This window comes from Cyanistes caeruleus, chromosome 3, assembly GCF_971803275.1.
Source record: "Cyanistes caeruleus chromosome 3, bCyaCae1.hap1.1, whole genome shotgun sequence".
NCBI lineage: Eukaryota > Metazoa > Chordata > Aves > Passeriformes > Paridae > Cyanistes > Cyanistes caeruleus.
The window spans coordinates 6,396,952-6,416,130 of NC_141703.1; the positions used below are offsets into that span (position 1 = coordinate 6,396,952).

The following is a 19,179-nucleotide window of genomic DNA, read 5'->3' on the forward strand; positions in this document are numbered from 1 at the left end:
TATCTTGAGTGCTTCTCTTTCCATCTGGTCAGGCAAGATGTGATCTGTCTGTCTCCACTGGGCTGTTCTCTCCTCTGAAGAAAGTGGAATTTGGGATTCATGCCCCATAAAACAGTTGTATGAGCTACATCTCTTATGACAGCATTTCTTGGGATCAGGCCCCGCAGTAACAGAAGTCCTTGAACCTTGCTCATGATTTCCCACTTTTCTTCCCCCATCTCTTGAAATAATGTGCCTTTCAACTCCATGTAGCTTTACATTCTCCTGAATGCTTATTATTCGGCTGTATTTTAAGTGCTCTTCCAGTTTTCCCTCTGCATGTGACCACCCACCTCTCCACCTACAGTCTCTATAATGTGATTTCTATCTGCTGTATCTTATAACAGTTTAAATTATGCTAATTGTATTCAGAGATTAAAGTAAAAATCAGTTTGACTATTATTCTGCCCATATACTGTACCAGTGCTAGTAGTTATTCACTTCAGAAATGAACATGGCTAATAAGATAAGAAAATTACACTTGCATACAGTTAGTGTGTTTCATATTTAATTAGCAAGAAAAAAAAAAATTATTTCTATGTCTTCTTGAAGCAAAATTAACTCTTTTGCTCACTGTTGAAACTCCAATTCATACCATGCTAAGTGTCCTTTCTAACACCTTGAGATTTGATTTGCTAAATCTCTTAGACTGGTTCAGTAAATGTTTTTTCTTGAAATACCATGGGGCAAACACATCCACACTCATCCCTGTGGGCTGTGGAGGCCATGCCTTGGCAGCACACACAGCAGGGAGCACACTCCCAACAACCTCACTCCTTATAAAAGCACCAGAGTTTGTTCAGCAAAACATTTCCTGGTCTAATTTTGTTAATGTGTCATGAACAGACTGGTCTCCAAATCACTCATAAATTTAAGATTAAACTTCTTAAAGATTTACCGTGGCAACAACAACAAAAAAAGTGCTTTCAGGATTTAAGATGGCCATGATATGCTGTCAGAAGGGGCCAACACACTCCCACACTTGCTATAAATAACGAGCCCGAGCACAAGTACAGGCTGGATTTAACTGAATTTCTTCAATCGCTGCAAAGTACACTTTGCTACATGGTGAAGAGATAATGTGTCACAACACATTTTGAGTAAAGTGAAGAATCTATCCATGATTAAACACTTCTGTTTTGGATTTCCCTCCAGCCAGCACCATGGCAGGGTCCCTCTGGCTAAAAGCTGCCTAAATCTCCATCTGAAGCAGGTGGACACCACCTTGAAAAGGGAAATAGAGGCTCAACATCCATGTGCAGGTGGGATTTGCCATGTGGAGCTTCACTCCCGTTGCAGGCAGACGGGCAGAGAGCTCCAGGAGCTCTTGAACTCATCTCATTTCTCTGACACAAGTTCAAAATATGTTTTAAACCCCCTGTTAGTTTTTGATAAAACCACAGGTGAGGGCAGAGAACCAATTCTGCTGAAGGGGATTAACTTGGTCTGTGCATCACCTTTCAGACTATCGTGCCCAGGTTTTCAAAGAGCACTTGTCAGCAATGGTGAATGCTGCCAAACCAGCATCCTGTCCTGTGAAAGACAGTTCAGGTGCAGACTGTAAGTAAGGGCATTCTGGACTTCATGTGCCCTAGGGCTAGGATACATTTGGAATTTCAGTAATAAAAGTCAATTTTCTCGTGTTGATTCACTAAAATATGAATGTTCTTGGTTGCAAATGGCAAATTTATCCCTCTGTGACTACACAGTTTAATCCACCATGAGCAGCTCAAACGTTCAGCCAAGTCACTGCAAACCAGATATTCAATTTAGACTTTTAACAACATTTTATAGCCACACCTAATTGCTACCAAGGATTTAGGGCAATGGAAAATCAGTCATAACTAGTACAGATGCTCTGCCTTTCCTGTTATTGGACATTCTTTATTTTGTTTGTGTGGTGACTGTTTCTGATCCTGCAAAATTTATTTGTTGATCCAATACTTCACTTGTCAGTATGGTCCCTATACTTTGATAAGCCACAGGCTACATGTCCATATTAATATTAAACACTACAGTTTAAGTTACTTAAATATTAAAGATTAAGTTACTTATAGATTAGCTATATTTTCATTGCAATTCAGTATATTTGTCTCAAAAAAAAAAATAATTCTGGAGAAGTCATACCCTTTTACACTCCCTTTATCAGCAGATTTAAATTTTTAAAATTTTTAAGCATACACATACATACACACACGGGTAGATTGTTCTCCTCCCTGACAACAGAAAGACTCATGGGTGAAATTTGCATTTTATCACCATTGGAAAACCTACAGTGCCTTTGTCTAGAACATCAGGAACATCTAATCCCTTAGCACATGCAGGAGAACCATTTTTCGCAATAGCAAAACCTGGCTCTTAGCCTGGGAGGTTGAATTTCTTTCAAGTTAGCATGGTTGTGAAGATTTAAACACCTGATTTAGAGTTTTTACTGTTCTTCTTAGTGCATTGAAAGTGTTGAAAGAGCACGTGACTGACAAAACCAGCAAGAATTTTGAATGGCATGCATTTAAGAGATGCAGATGTGATACAGAGCAATATTAATTTTGTAATAGCTGCAATTTTTTATTCTGCACCATTGCAATTTTTGGGAAAATTTTGGGGAAGAATGTGTAGTTATGTTTCTGTAGCACACTCAGGGGTGCACTGCTGGGTAAGCACCTTGGCATGGAATTACTCAGGTGAAGGGAAATCTGCTGCAACTTCTTCATCTGCTTAAAGCGAGTATTTTTCCCACCCTTTCCCCCTTGGATCTTCCCATTCCTGTGACTTCCTGTACTTTCAGGACTGCTCAGCACCACCTTTCCTGTCACACTGTACCACACACCTGCCTTCCCACAGGGGTTCTGTTTTTTTACCCCCTCTTCTACCTGCTCTAGTGGAAGGTGTCCATGCCCACGGCAGGGAGTTGGGACTGGGTGATCTTCAGGGTCCCCTCCAAACCAAACCATCCTATGGCTCTGAATGGCAGTAAAACAACCACATTTAAAAACAGTCATCTCACAGCAGTGACATTGTACTCCTTTCTGACATGAACTGTTGCTCTTTAGGAAAGAAGTTCTGCTCTCCCTTGGCTCATCAATTAGCAGTTTTGTATAAATCATTCCTTTAATGATTATATCTTCCTGATTCAGAAACCTTAAAATGAAGTGTATGGTGGTTTTTCTGTTCAATAGCAGTAGCATCAATGGAAGCCTAAATGAGTGCCAGCCCAGCCACTATTCAGTAAAAAGGTGTGAGGGAATAGGCAGAAGTTGTAAGATCCCAAACCTGTTTGGTCCCACAGTCACTTTGGCAGTGGCCATCTTCTAACTTGGCTTTACCTACTAGGAATCAACCAGTCTCTCTAAGTCCTGGACCTCATTTTTAAATTTATCTATTTAAGCTTCCTTGGATCTCTGACACACAATAAACCATCTGCACTGCCTTTGAAGAAAAGCATGAAACCCTTTGCTCTGCAGGGAAAGTCAAACTCTGCATCAAAATTAGCAACAATCAGCAATGGTCCAGGCACGAACAACACCCAGCTTCACAAGAAATCCAGAGTGGGGCTCTGAAAATGAAAAAAAAATCTGTTTCTCTGTAAAACCAAACACCTCAGTAGATCTCAAAAGTTACGGTGGAATGGATTGTTCCTGGGCTCCACCCCATCACAAAAACCTCAGCTGGGCACTGGGATCTCTGCTCTCCTGGCACCTTCACTCTGGTCTCTTCCACAGTGCTGCCACAGTCCCTCCATATGCACAGAAAGAAGGAGAAGGCTCAGGCTTGGCAGAAGATGGAGCTGCACAGGGTTTTTTTCTGCCGATGAAGCAACAAAATGATTTGTTTTTGCCTGAAGTAATGATTGCAGTGTCACAGAAAAGCAACTGGTGCCAGAAAGTTAATCATCAGACCCTTTGCACACTTGCTTCCCACACCCTGAAAATTCAGCTCTGTGTGTTAGTGCAAGCTCCTCATATTGCCATTGAAACCAATTAACCTGATGTGACCATTCTGGATTTTACCGTCATTTCTTTCTGGGATATGTCTTAACTGCAGTCAAGGTATTGCCAGGAAAATGAAATCCACATTGCTGGATCACCACTGAACTGCTGGAATTAAAATACACTTCAATATTTTATTTTGTTATCATACCAAAGAATTAATTACCAAATTCATCTACAGATGCTCTAGCGCAGATCAACACAGCCACTTACCACACAGACATAAAAAAGTTACTTGTAAGGATTATATAGTTAAATGGTACAGAAATCCTGACTACCACTTAGGAAAGGTATATCTGGAAAGGACTGGGAACACAGGAAAACCTACAAATCTTGTATGTCGAAAGTGTGAATCTTAATTATTCTTACTTAATGATATCTCATAGCATGACTCCATGCAGCTGAGGAAATAAATCCCTTACCTCCTTATGAGTCCAAGAATAGCTCTTCCTGCACAGAGCAATTGATGAGAGCCTTGCCCAGATTAACGGGAGTGCTTTCTAGAGCACTCTGCTTGGAGGATCTCATCTTTCCAGTATTTGTTATGCTTATCTGAACTTTTGTTTAACTCCTTTGCCATTCTGATTTCCCTCTGAAATATTGATTTTGATCAGAGGCCAAAAAGAGGGTGGGGTTTTCCAAGAGTCGAGCCATGGCAGCTGGGACTGCAAGGATTAAAGACATCAAGGAAGAGGGCGTCCACTTCTCTAGGATCAGCACTTCACTGCCACTGCTGGGAGATTTCATAAATATTCACAGCCATTAGCTAATTACAGACGCTTGAATCAGCTCCCATTTTGCTCCTCTTTCGAAAGGTCTTTCTTCACTCATTTCCCCTGTCACAGTTTGGATTTCTTGTTAGAAAACATCAATAGTGAGGAAGTTAAGGAAGAAGTTACAAGCCACATCGATCCCTACCACTTTGGGATAATTTGGGGAGCCCTGTGTGGGCTGTGCAGCCAGAGCCCATGGGGATGAGAAGAACACTCATGGGGTTAAGGTTCAAGCACAGCCTCCATGCCTCCTAACCCTCCCAGGCTTCAGGTTTATTTCAGAGTGTGTCTACACCAAATAAAACAAGTTTGAAAAAAACACCTCTCGATACGTTCCTCCTACACAGCTTTAGATGACATTTGCAGCAAGGCAAATACACAAATTAACAATAAAATTGTATCTCATATCCCCTGAGACCACAGGCTTAGTTTTCCTTAGCAAATCTACAGTTCTTTCTTTTAGAGATTGAGAAGAGCTGGATTCAGCTTCAAGGGGCTATTTCACATCCAGTAGTGAATGCTGAGTTCATCCTTAATGCCGGTCCCACAAAATTACACTCCTTCCTCCCACAGGACTTCCCAGCAGGAGATCTGCCTTGCAGCAGGACCAGAAGCTCTCCCTTATGTGCCCTGGAAGACAGCCACATTCTTATCACATCTTCTTTCCTGACAAAGTCAAATCCTTGCGTTACTTTTTGGGAGAGATTGTTTTCATTCAGAGCCGCAGCCAGGCACGCAAAGGCTGCTGGAAAAGGGAGTGCAAGGTGTTGATCTCAGCTTTCTGTCAGGCTGGACCCAGAATATAACTTCAAACAGATCTGAGAGCTCATCTGGGATGATTTCAGGACATTTGGATAGGAACAGTTTGTACTTCCCCTGGTAGGCAAAAGTAGGTCAGCCAGTATCACCAGAAAAATAAACATTTGGGTGTAGCAATCTTCTTCAGGTGTATGGAATCACTTTCAGTGACATGACTGGGCAAAATTTGGAGATTTAGCAGTTCTTCCAGCCTAGGATACATGTGGCGTCAGTCATGGTTAATCATCTTAGCTGCTGTACAAACTTCTCCCTTGCTTGAGGCTAAGATAGGTTGGAAATCCAGAAATGCAATGCTGTTTCTGGGTAAGATTTGCCATTCTATTGTGTCTTCTTCACCCCAGATACACAAAGCATGCATTAAACAGTTGATCTTGGCAAGGTCTTTTTGAAATAGCTGAATACACTCATGATTTTATGCTGGCAGCTCAGGCATGGATAAGGTGTAGGGACTGGATACTGTCATGTATTAGTACAGCCAGGACATCTGTCTGCTTTGTTATAGTTACTTAACAGCAAGTTTTGAAGTTTTTCTTTAATATTTTATCCATAGGCTTATCTGGTTTCCATGAGCTTTAAACTAAATAACTTAGAAGTATGATAACTTTGTTGGGTTTCTGCATCCGGGTTTCTGCCCTTTCCCAAATATCACAGAATCACAGGATGGCTTGGGCTGGAAGGGGCCTTAAATTTAAATTTAAGTTTAAATTTAAATTTACTTCCAAGCCTCTTGCCTTGTGAAAATCCAACACTGAGATGATGGGTTTTCCAGTGGCTTCTCATTTCTCAGTTTCCCAGGTACCCTCTTTAAAGTCTCACGATGAGTTACAGAATATGTATCTCAGAGATTCCCACTTACCCAAAGCACCTCCAATGGAGGTGCAGCTCTTCTTTTGCTGGAATGAATTATATTTTGTATTCATCCCAGTAAACCCAAAAGCAAACCCAAATGTAATGAGAAGCTTGCCCACTGCAGGTCAGCTTCAGCTCAGAGGTGAAACCTCACAGATGCTGGCTGCCTAGCAGTCCTTCATAACATCTAAATTTCACAGTTGTGATCCTCCACTTCCAACAGCAACAAAGAAGACACAAGTGAGAGCCTTTACCACCTCATCTTCCTTAGATGGCTTCACCCAGGATTTTCAGATCCAGATCCCAGACATTGTAGAAACCAAGGAATGTCAAGCCTGTGTGAGCTCACTATACCACTCCTTTTTATTCACAGCTTCTGTTGAATTAATTTTCCCCATGCACACTTCACACTTGGGCCTCCCATGGACCTTTTCAAGCATTCCTTTTTGTCTCCTTCCCCTCTGTGAGCATGGGGTCACCAAAGCTGGTGAGGCAGCAGTAATCAGGGGCAAGCAGTGCATGCTGTTAGCAAGGAAAACCCACCAGGCTAATGCTGACCAGCTGTGGTGCCCATGATTTAGAAAGCCCATGCTCCCCATCCAAGCAGTTCTCTGCTGAGGCCCTAAGGGAGGGTCTTAGGTGGTGAATGAGGCTGTCCAAGAGGGCAACCAGCCAGGGCTGTAGGGTTTTGACAGAGTAAAAAGAAAACAGCCTTGACCTGAGGCAAAGTGGATCTGACTGAGGAACAAAAGCCAAGTCTCGAGGTGCATCAAACAAAGGTGTAACCTGCACCCTGCCAGAGCACCTGGGACAGCATCTATCCCTGGGACTCTGCACTGACCTGGGGCACACCAGCCCCTTCCTGTGTGCCTTACTCCGGGGGGATGAAGTATCAGGATAGGTCTGTCACTGCCAGCACCCACAGGGGAATCCCAAGCCTAAAAACCCCACAAAAGTATTTTATATCCCCACCTACGGCAATATTGTAGGCTATAAATTTTGTATGTGGTCACTGTATTCTTCCAGAGCATGTAGGAGGCTGTCAGCTTCCTAATCCTGGATTTATTGGCAGCAATGAGAGGAGAGAGGGGGCTCATTTCAGGGACCAAGAGGACAAACTTATTCTTGGCACTTTGGAGGACTTTCCTGATGTTGGTTAGATGCACTGGAGTCCACACGGCCCCCATGAATGTCACCCCAAACCTGGAGACCATCCACCTCTGCAAGCAACCCCCTCATGTTTTCATTACAACCAGCCCTCAATTCCTCTTTCTCTCTCATTCCCACATTCTGGATGAGAATTCAGCACCAGCACCTTCACAGTTACAGGTGAGGAGCTCAGACCGAGCTCACACAGCTCAAACTCCGTCTCCTTGCAGGGAGGCAGTTCCCAGTGCAGCATCTGGCCTCTGAAACAGAAGACTTTGGAAGAAATGTCAGTGATGGACTGTGGCTGTGCCAAGGTGCTCTCAGGTTGGTTACACCTCCAGGATCTCCAAATCTGAGTTCCTGGTGCCAGACTTGGATTAGTTACCAGGTTAACATGAGTTTCCTCACTGTCCTCCACAGGTTTTAGTATTTCTTTCAGAAAACAAGAGGATTGTTTCTCTATTCTTACCTATGAAGAGTGCCTTTATCTGGAGTGCTCTTCTATGAAAACCAGCCAAGAAAACACTCCAGAAGAAACTGAAAGGCAAGGAAACACAGCACTTCCTTTACATTATTCACATGGACTCTGCTACCTACAGAATGTCGAGCACCATTTGTGTGTCTCACATTGTGCAAACATGTGAGCATCTCTTGGGAGTGTACAACTTACCCATGGCTGCTGTGAGCAAGTGGAACTCTTGCATCCAGCAAAGAGCAACAAGCATTATGCCATATAAATAAGTGACAGCTTTGGAAATGAATTCATTCTAAAAGAGTCTGTCAACCTGAAACCTGTCCTCTTTGCAAAAAAAAAAACATTTCAAAATATTTTAAGGTTGATGTCTTCCCTGAATTTTCCTCATCTCTCTTAATATCTCGTTTTTGTATCATTAAAACTTGCTCCCTCTTGCTCTGCTGTGAAGAATATGCACACACAGACACAAATCTAGAGGAAAACCAATCATGCAGATTTACATGATATGACAAAACCAGAAATGTGTCACAACTGAGTAAAAACTATCAAGAGAAATCAATTCAAACCAGAGAGGGAAGGCAGGAGAGAATGTTAGCTGACTTTAGTCTTGTAAAACAACTTTCTAACATACCTGTAATAAAATTGAGCCTTTTCTGTTTACCAGGACAAGCAACTCCAGTTCTGCAAGCTCTGCACAGACCTCTAACCAATGCAGAGCTGCACTTCTTTAATTTTGTATTATCACTAAGAGCACAGCTCAGAGCCAGCTTCAACATATCTTGCCTTGATGCAGGGATCTGTGTTTTCACAGCAGCCCTGGTCTGCAGCAGCACTGATTCCAAGCAAAAGGGTCTCATCAGGCTTTTTTGCATTTCCCACTTTGGCTTCATCCACAGCTGAAAAATGAGTTTGCTTAAGCATAACTCACAGTTATCTCTTTCAGCTCATCTGTAAAACCTTAATGCAATATGTTCCCATTTAAAGATCCCTTTGCACCGCAAGAGCCACGTGAAGCAGCGTCTACAGACAGGAGTGAGCCTGGATTAACCTGCCCTGGAAGCAGGAGGGATGAGGAACCTTTCCAAAAGGCACGGGGAGATCCAGCCAGTGCCAGAGAGCCCACTGGCTGTGTGGGCAGGATCAGGATGGGCGACTCTGTCCACCCTGGTGCCAGAGAGCTCCTGGGCTCGATCCTACAAACCAGGCAAGATGTGACTCACGCAGCTTGCTTGCAAAGAAGGAGGACCATCTGCTAGTCATGAGCAGATGACAAATTCACTGCATTGCGTCTTGTCGCTACTTCCAAATTTGTAAGTAAACACATTTTGTAACCTCTCTCGGAATATTTGAGAGCTTCGATAATGGGGAAAAAAAAAAAAAAAAAAAAAAAAAAAAAAAAGGAGAGACAGAGAGAGGGGAAAAAAAAAAAAGGGGGGGGGTGAGTTTATGCAAGGCACGGAAGGGGGGAAGTGTTTTGTTGGGAATGGGGTGTCAGCGGGCGCTGCGCTCGGAGCGCTCCGCGGAGCCCCGCGGTGCCGGCGGTGCCTGCGCTCCCCCGGGCGGCCGCGGCCCCGCGCTGCAGCCGCCGCTCCCCTCCCGGAGCGCCCCCCGAGCCCCGCGGGTCCCCACGGCAGCGCTCCGGGGCCTCCCGGGAGCAGCCAGCCCGCAGCCAGCCCGCAGCCAGCCGCTCTCTGTCACAGCCACATCCATCCGCCACCGGCTCCTCAACTTCAGGGCGCCGGTTCTCCTGGCAAAGAAGCGAGGCAAAAAGGGCTTTCAGCAGCAGCACCTGTGCTGACAACCTCAGAGATCAGCCCAGAGCTCAAGCAGGTACCTGTGCGCTGAATTTAAGTGAGCATCTCCAAAGGAAGTTTTAGAAATTGCACCAGGGGATGGTTAGGTTGGATATCTGGGAACATTTCTGCGCTAAAAAGGGGATCAGGTGTTGGAGCAGGCTGCCCCGGGAAGTGGTGGAATCACCACCCCTGGAAATGTTCAGAAGCCATCAAGATATGGCAGGTGGGGACATGGTTTAGTAGTGGATGTGAAAGTGCTGGGTTGGACTCAGTGAGCTCACAGGTCTTTTCCAAGTTTAATGATTCTAGAAATTTAAGCATCCCTATCTTTCTGCCCTTCAATAAAGACTGAAAGAATTAATGGAAAGAGCAACCAGGAAACATTTATCTAGACAGATAAAGTATTCCCATGATTTTTGAAGCACAAGAACCTATGCCAAACAAAAATTTGTATTATTCAGAGTTATGGAAGATATACATAAAATGCAGAGAATAACCAAAGTTACAAGACCACCTTCACTTTACATCAGTCTAGCCCTTACTACTCTTAGATATAGTACAGCCTTCACTGTACTATACTCACTTTACTGCTTTTAGACAAAGACTGTCCTTTTCCAATCCCTCTCTTGGTGAATAACTGCTTTGCTCTGAGTCTCTGCCATCTGGACCAGACTGACAGCATGATGAAGGACTAAAACCATGCTGTCTCTGAAAACTAAAATCGGGGGAGCAGGGTGATGATGAACCCTGTAGCTGTGCATCTCAAGTGTTTGATAGCCCAGGGAAAGCCTCTTGCTGTTCTGCCCCTTCTTTCCCAGCTCTCTGCACTCCTCAGTGCACCTGCCCAACTGATTCCCTGACTCTGACACCTTTCAACACTTCTGGGTTTCAGCAATGCTGATCTTTCAGATGATGGAAGATAATTCAGGATGTCCCAGCCTGTCCTCTGTCTGCTTGGTGTTTGTTCACACCTGAGCAAGGAGAGCAGAGCAGCTGAAGACCAAGGAAGTCAGAGACCAGCAAGAGACCTCTGCAGAGCAGCCTGTGAAATCACAAGGAGAAGCACACAGCCCTGAGGGCACCACCTGAGTCTTTCACTGGCCAGGCACCCATGGAACCACCATCCTCTCTTGGTGACCCACTGGCTTCTCTTCCTTGCTCAAGTCTTCTTCTGCAGATGTTCCTCTTCACTGCCCCACTCTCCAGGGACTTCTGCATCTGCTTCCCTCTTCTGCTTCTTTCTGTGTCTTTGTATTGTCTTTGTGCAACCTCACCTACAGACCCAAATTCAAATTCCCTATCCCAGTCCCTTGTGATTTACAGATCTGCTTCCCTGCTCCATCTCTCCCAGCTGAGGCCTCTCCCTCTAACACCACCCAAAAGACAACTCCCTGTCAGCTGCAGCCCAGCGTGGTGGGAGCAGAGCTGCTCAGCTGACAGCTCTGGGAGCCACCCCATGGCCTCAGGAGCATGCTGCCTGTCCCACAGGCATCCTACGAGACATCTTTGTCTCAGACTTCTCGCATCCTCAGTGGTTTTTTTTAATTTTTTTTTTTTTTTCTCAATACCATCTTTACTTTGTGGCCTTTCGTCTCCTTGCAGCTAAAAATCCTGTGCAGGCTTCTGGCATTTCGAATCTCAGCTACTCCCACCTCTTTTTCTTTCTGGCCTTGAAAAGCACTGTCTCATCCAACTTGTACCCAGCTCAAACATTGCTATGAGCATCCTTTTCTCAGGGGAGGCTTTTGCTCTGCTGCTGCTTCTCTGGCCCCCTTCCTCTGCCCTGATATGCTCAGGAGAAGCCCCTTCCTTCTGCTTTCAAGGCTCAAGTACATCATTCACTAGCCAGATATGATTTCTGCCCTCATCTAGCCCATCTTTCCCACTTGATAGATTTTCAGGCAGGCACCTCTGCCCATCACTCCCACCACTAAGGTGTGAGACGGGCCCACCACAAACACCCACGCAGCCACTCTCTCGTCTTCTGTCAAAATCACTGCTGCAAGCTCTCAGAAAATCTTTACTGTGGACTGCCCCTGTGCATTTCTGGTGCTGCTGTTCCATCATTTTGTTCTGCCTTCCATTCTCTTTGCCTACTTTGTCATTCCCCTTTGGCTCAGTGCTAAGCTCTCTAGTGCAGGGCCCATCTTTTTCCCTTCGCTATTCAATACTCAATCTGGTGATGTCCTGGTCCTTGATTAAGATTCCTAAGGTGATATGAATCATTAGGATTGATTCCCTGGTGCTATATTGTCATTTGGTGCATTTTCTACAGCTCTTGGTAGCAATTTGTATTTAACTATGCTTCAGCACCTCAGTTCTGAAGTTAGGAAATGTGTGATATTAATTACCTCTAATCACAGCTGACATTAAAAGTGCTGGTGGAAAATCCATAGAAATAAGTACCATAATACCTTCTCTCAGAATGGAGATAAAAGTTTCTCTAGCATTACATTTTTTAACCCATTTTGCTGAAATTTAATGTAGTTATTTAACTTTCATTTTCTTCCAGCTGCTAACCCCTCACCTAGTTCAAATGATTCATCCCTGCTGCATTCACTGCCCAGGAATGTTGGCTTTCAACAAACTACAGCAAATAATGTAAAATAAACACGAGTGTGCTTTCATCTCACAACAATCTGGGTTAAGTACATATTTCACACACAGCACCACAGGATATGTTAAATTAAAATCAGAACCACCAGATTTAAAAATCCAATGCCAATTCAAACCATTGATGAGTTATTTCTGTATTCACTTACATCCAACAGTGGGCATGAGCAATAGCCAGTGCTTTGTTAACCCTGAAACATGCCACTTGACAACTTTTTGCTGCCTTAGTTGAGGAAAACCAAGAATTTTGATTTGAAACTACACTTTGTGGAAATTACTCTTATATGCTTGAGAATCCTGATCTCCTTGAACAAATCTGAGAGCATACCAATATTTGTGTCTCCACCTTCTTATTTTAGTGTTCTACATTTCCTAAACTGCTTTCAATCACTTTCTGAAAAAGCAACCTGGAATGGCTTCCTTGAAATGATAAATGTGTTTTTAAATGTCTGCTTCCTCATGCTGCTGGGGTCTGGGGTCTTGCATATATTCATTTCCTAGTCAAAACATGTAGGGGATCTGCATTTGAAATAAACAGTGTAAAAAAGAGGTTGTAGAGATGGGAACCTGACAGAAAAGTGACGCTGCGCTGGGCAAGACTCAGATTTAATGCACTCTTACTCTAGATTTCCACAATGTAACATTTTGTGAATCTAGCTTCTCATTCCAACACTAGGATAGGAATCATGCTTAGTTGTTGATTTACTTTGAAAATATGCAGAATAAGCATTATAATTCTTTTAGACTTTAAACACAAGACTTGAGATTCCCCAAATTTAGGAAGCCTTCTGTTCAGTGCCATGTTGCTATGTTTAGATTCTAAAAGTCAAAAGTTAAATGCTGGGGCTAGCAAGAGGAAAAGAGAACTAGTTTAGTTATTTTCTTGACATTATGGCTCGATGAGGCTGTTTCTTTCTCTCTGCAGTGTCTGCTTGAAGAGATGAGCAGGGACCTTTTGGGGAGCTTTGCTTCTGCACTCGCCTCTCTCCGAGTTGCTTGGAAGGATCTGAGTTTATGGAATGACTGAAGTTGTCCTGAAGACAGAAAAAGAAACAGTTTCATTTTAATAGGTTAATGGCTCCTGGACACTGAAGGATCTGCCACTAGCCAAAACTACTTCTTGATTTTCTTCTTTCAGCTTTCATGCTGCTGTAAATCTAGACATCTTCTTTCCCTGACCAAGGAAAAACATTGACCTTTTCTGGTGTTGACAAAAACAGCAGAAGACAAATCCAGATACAAATATTTTCATCTATTGCCACAGAAACTCCTTGAGAGCCATGTAGCCCTGTCTGGTCAGCTGAAATGTGAACTCAAAATGTGTCTCCCTTGGCTGAGAATGGATGGAAAACCTTTCTCTAACAAAGCAGTGCTATGTATTCTTCCACCCACCTTGGGAGGAGAAACATCTCTGTACCCACAGCCCTCCTTTGGTTCTTTTAGGTTAGGTTTTGTATAAGGAAAGTGATGAAATTTACTTCTAGGACTAGAGGCTGAAGGTGATAAGAAGAGCAGAGCAGTTGGTTTTAAAAGTTAAGTGCTTTTTGAAAGACATTTTATTCTAGCTGAGACTTTGAGAGACAATGGAATGTTTGTATTCCCGGAATTAGAATGGCTTTTTTGCAGTGCTGGTACAGTAATTAAGGTTTAGAGCTCAGTTCAAAACCTAATACTACCATAGCTGGCAAAGAAGAGAGCATAAATAATAGCAGCTCTTCCTCCTTCAAAATTAATTTAGAAAAAAAAATAATTAAAGAAATAGAAATGTCAGGATTTTCAAAGTTATGGAAAAATTCATTATAAGGGATCTTCTCAGCTGGCTTCAATGATCTTTGGATTCAGTCCTTGGAGACAATTCTCCTAGGAAAAAATCAAGTATCGAGGGAGAAGAGCACTGAATCTCAGCCACTGGAGATGGGAATTAGATCTTCCCACATTTCTGTCCATAGACCTGTGAAGATCTGTATACCTGGTTAGAGTAGCTTTTCAGCTTCTTTCAGTGTCTGAAGCCCTTTTTTTCTAATCTCCAGTTGTGCCTGTAGTGTAGGTTAGGTGAGTGGTTGGTTTGTGCAAGGATACAGGGAAGAGAAGCAGGTAAAACACTGGAGAGGAGAAGCTGAGGAGACCCTAGGTCAAGTTTTGTTGCAAATGTTTCTCTTCTCTACCACTGATTGGTAAAATCATTCACAGTATCTCCATGGGCCAGCTCACTACAGAGCTGCATGGAAATCTTCCATGAAACACCTTTCCCACCAGAAAAAAAAAGCAAAACAAAAACCAAAATCAAAAAAACAAACAAAAAGCTAAAAATGTGCCAATTTGTTAAAAATAAAGGGTTTTCTCTAAAATTAAAAGAATTAAAAAAAACCAAACACCTCATTTGATAAAAAATAATATCTTAGAGAAAGTCTTCAAAGGTCTTGCCTGAACTTTCTGAAAGCAAATGTTTTAGTTTTTCAGCATGAAATGATGGCTTACCGGGGTTTGACTTTCATTTTATAGTACATGGAAAAAAAATATTTTTCAAGGTGGAGTAAGAATGAGACAAGTTTTTATCAAAATGAAACTTTGAGAGGAGTTCAAAAAGGGGGTTTTAAGAGTGAGAGGGATCTGGTTTGGCCTCACAGGAAATTTGAGGAAAATTTATCAGTTCTTTTTTTTTTTTTAGTTCTGAGAAAGAAGACTTTTTCAAACCCACTGCATTCCCTGTGCACCAAAAACATCCATCTCTCACCCATCCTTAATACTCAGGAGCCTCCATCTCTTGCAGTGGCAGGGCTGGAGTCATGCTGTGGGTGCTTGGTGGGAGCACAGCCAAAGAAAAGCAGTGTCAGGGGCATGGAAACTGCAGCTCGTGGGCAGCAGTGGGTGAGCCTGAGAATTACCCAGCCTGGTCTGAAAATTGGCAGCCTGGTTGGAAAGCATCCATGATCTCCAAGTGCCCAGAGTTTACAGGCCAGCCCAGGAAACAGCCTGACTGAGCAGCCCTGGGACACCCGGGAGGCCTTTTTTGGTGAAGTGCAAACCTTTAGTCACACGCACACGCCCCACCTCAAGCAGCCAACCCAGTCATTCCCAAAGAATGTCTTGAAAATAATTAAATGGCTTTACATCATGTTCCAGGAGATTAAATTTTTCTGCCTTGCATTTCTTAAAGCTACCAGCTTACAAGGTAGCATGTCAAAGCAACAAAAGGTCATACGTGGCACTACTTGCTGCTTCCAACATGGAGCAGCCTGGTCCATAACAACCCCTTTGCTTTGCTGAGGAGAGAAAAGAAGGAAAATGCAACAGTCCTGGCTTAGGCTAACAGACCTTCTGCATCTACAAGTTCTCTCTAGCCATGAAATGCTCACAGAAAATGGGCACTGTATTTAAGAAGAGCTGATGCACCCTTTTCCTGCAAGATTTGTTGTTTTGTACACACCCGACTGCTAAAACACATATGGTGTCTCCCAGCCTCCTTAATAAAAGAGCAGAGTTGTGCTTTTGGGATTGCTTTACCTCCTGTGAAGTTGTGGATGTTTTCTAAATATGAAGAATAATATGGAAATTATGTATTGAACATAAAAAAGTATAATGTATAGTATATAGTATAAAGTATACGTATTGAACATAAAAAAAAGTATATCTCCTCAGGTGGAATTTGGATGTTCCCTTCATTTCTCCAGTATTTGTAAAACAAAAATAAAAACAAATAAACAAAAAAAAAACCCCCAGATTAAAAATGAGGAACAACTCTAAATAATAACCAGTGTGGTATCACCTGCTGAGCTTGGAGGGCTTCCTTTTCTTTTCTTTTCTTTTCTTTTCTTTTCTTTTCTTTTCTTTTCTTTTCTTTCCTTTCCTTTCCTTTCCTTTCCTTTCCTTTCCTTTCCTTTCCTTTCCTTTCCTTTCCTTTCCTTTCCTTTCCTTTCCTTTCCTTTCCTTTCCTTTCCTTTCCTTTCCTTTCCTTTCCTTTCCTTTCCTTTCCTTTCCTTTCCTTTCCTTTCCTTTCCTTTCCTTTCCTTTCCTTTCCTTTCCTTTCCTTTCCTTTCCTTTCCTTTCCTTTCCTTTCCTTTCCTTTCCTTTCCTTTCCTTTCCTTTCCTTTCCTTTCCTTTCCTTTCCTTTTTTCACTTTCATAAGTGATTTTCATATATTAAGACTATCCATGGTGATGAAAATTTAAAGTATCATCAACAACAGGCAGAAGCAGCCCTTGGAATAACACACTGCAAACAAATGCCTTGACCTTGCAGCAAAACCTTTCTGTTACACCACCTTTGCAGTCTCCTTTTTCACAAGGCTTTTCAAATCAGCTCAATTGTGATTCTTAGGGGAATCTCAGCTTCTTCTTCATATCAGGATAATGAAAAATTTTGGTGCTGTTTCTGACCACTACTCTACATTGCAACCCCATGTCTTGTGCCAGTTCCTGGCACCCCAAAGCACAGTACAGATGTGGCTCTGATAAACTCTTCTGGACAAACTGCTCGTTTCCTCACATGGAGAAAGGGCATAGAGAGCTCAGGATAAATGAAAAAGCTGCTCAAAATTTTTCTCTCTCTTCTCAAGTTTGACAAAAACACCATGGAGGAGAAAATAGGGAAAAGCAAAAATGACAGTCTACAGTCTTTGTGTCACACAGAATATGAAAGATGGGAAAGGAAAAAGAGACTGAAGAAAGGGAAGAAATAATATGGAAATGAATGAAAGAGAGGAAATGGTCATGGTATGGAAGGAAAGTGAGAAACAAAGTGGCTGAGAAAAGAGGGAGATGCAAATTTAAAGGAAACGTGTGAGGCAGCAAAATAGTAACTGTACATGTCTCTAGTGGAAAATAATTATAGGGCATGGATAAGCAGATATGACATTAAAAATTACACAATAGCAGATAAGTAAAGGCTGTGGGTAGGCTCCTCCAAATAAGGCAGCTGAAAGTCAGCATTCCCTTATTGCAACTATTGTGAAGCTAAAGTTCACTTGTACTGAAATGTTTCCTTACTTTGTATCATAGCCTGATAAGTGATTTGTTCCACTGGGAGAAAATGTTTTATCACCAGGGCCCATGTGTGTTTTGTTGGCACAGTATCTGAAGTGCAATTATTCAATATAATTTTTCAGCTGGTGGGTATTTGTTTTAATTTTTAACAAAGGCGGGGTAGAACAAGTGTTTTCCAAAAATTCTGGTTTGCACTTTCTCGTCTCTTCTTTTGCTACTTTTCCTCTCTGTCTACAGCCAGCTCCACTCCCTAAAGCACTGAGACACTTCAGCCCTTAAATCAAAGACCCTTTGAGTGTTTTTAACACGCTGCTCACCCACAGGCTCTCACACCACTTGCTCCAGAGGCTGTTCCCACTGTCCCTGTGCTGGTGGGCTCCAGGAGGCCAAGCACTGTCACTTCTGACCCCATCAAAGGGGCACTGCAGGGACTGCACACGCAGACAACCAAGTGCCAGAGCTGCACGAAGCCTACTGGCTCTCCCAGCACAACCACTGCTGGGTGACAGCTTTTACAACACTCTCACACTTGTTAAATTCCTCCTCTCCTTGATTTCATATGCTGAACAGTAGCCAAAGCCATAATCTGTGATCTTTATACTTCCCAAGAATCTTCAAGTGATATGGTTTAATAAACAGGTGCCCTCTTGCAATTAAAATGACCTGGAAATGAGAAAGATTTTTTTCCTAAATGTGCCATGTAAACGTCACATTTTTTTCAAGATAATTTTCTTTTCCTCTCAGCTCTATTTACACAATAACCTTTATTTTTCTGGACTTCTTTCTCTTCAGTTCTTGAATTATACAGACTTCACATGAAAATAAAAGTTACCCCTTTCCTTGGCCTGTGCAGACATGTGAACCTCTGTCTAAATTGAAGAAAGATCACAACTTTCTAGCAAAAAGCATGTGATTGATGTGTTATGGTAATGGCACCTTTGACCATTTTAACCAATAATCTTTGAAATGTAAATAGAAAATAGGCAAGGCAGGGCAACATATAAACATTATCTGCCAAGAGAAGCTTTCATACCGTACTGCTGCTGTAAATCACAGACTTTGTAAAGGCTGATGCTGGGAGAAATATCCTGCATTCAATAATGAAATAATTTTCTTTCTTTGGTGATGGGTGACCATCCCCAGGCCACTGACCACATGTCATGAGATGTATCCCATGGGGTTTCCTTGGGGATAAGTTGCAGGTCAAGATATTGGACTGCTGCTTGACTGAAGCTCTATTAAAAATCAGCCAGAGAGTGAAAACAAAGAGAAAGCAGCCATAAAGTAAAAAAAAAGTGTGGCCCTGGGTAGAAACCAGAACCCAAAACTTCTTTTGGTTAGAGAGCTTACTGACGAGTCCAGCCATCATTTCCCAGCATGGAAATGAACTTGTTGATTGTTCCCACTGGTCCAGGAAGAAAAACAAAGCAGAATAAATAAATAGGGTTACCCCAAATAAATATTTGTCTCGAAGTATCAGTGTCAAAACAGCATCCTCCTGGAAATGAACTGGCATGATCCTAAATGTTGTCTCTTTTACTGGGATGAGGTAAAAGCTGCATGCATTGCAGGGAAGGCTTGTCACTTCTTCATCTGAAAAAATCCTCAGGTGTAAGGAAGAAAGGACCAGAAAGTGAGAGGAGTAGCTTTAAGTCAGTCTCACTTCTCAAGGTGACCTATCTTCCCCTTTCTGTGAGA

General features: G+C 42.6%; 1 long non-coding RNA gene across 1 annotated transcript; it reads right to left on the reverse strand.

Annotated features, from left to right (window-relative positions):
• Positions 1 to 300: 300 nt before the first annotated feature.
• LOC147653909 (uncharacterized) lies at positions 301 to 6,976 on the reverse strand. Its single transcript, XR_015284048.1, has 3 exons — positions 4,448 to 6,976; positions 3,736 to 3,840; positions 301 to 3,592 (listed from the first exon to the last, which is right to left on the reverse strand). It is a non-coding gene; the product is annotated as an uncharacterized LOC147653909 (long non-coding RNA).
• Positions 6,977 to 19,179: the final 12,203 nt, after the last annotated feature.